General features: G+C 33.1%; 1 protein-coding gene across 1 annotated transcript in view; it reads left to right on the top strand.

Moving 5' to 3' along the window:
• Nucleotides 1-260, top strand: part of LOC119589065 — a gene marked incomplete at its 5' end in the record, with an annotated part of 10,357 nt that overhangs the window by 6,865 nt on the left and 3,232 nt on the right.

Here is a 260-nt window from a genome sequence, read left to right as displayed (position 1 = left end):
CAGTCTCTAAAATGGGCATTTTACTGCATGTCACCTGTCCTGTATGTTCTTCAAATGATAATGGTCTCATTAATATGCTGGTATTGCATTGTCTTTTGTATCATTGACATTGTTACATGTACTGGTAAGCAACTTCACAAGATACTAACATTCCATAATTACAAAAGTTGTTTTCCGTGGGCATTACAGACTTTAATAGAAATAAGTTATGAAACCACTTACATTTCAAAAGGGAAAATAGAAATTCTTCCATTCTTCAC

This window comes from Penaeus monodon, chromosome 25 (assembly GCF_015228065.2).
Source record: "Penaeus monodon isolate SGIC_2016 chromosome 25, NSTDA_Pmon_1, whole genome shotgun sequence".
NCBI lineage: Eukaryota > Metazoa > Arthropoda > Malacostraca > Decapoda > Penaeidae > Penaeus > Penaeus monodon.
This window is presented reverse-complemented; position numbering and strand designations above follow the sequence as displayed.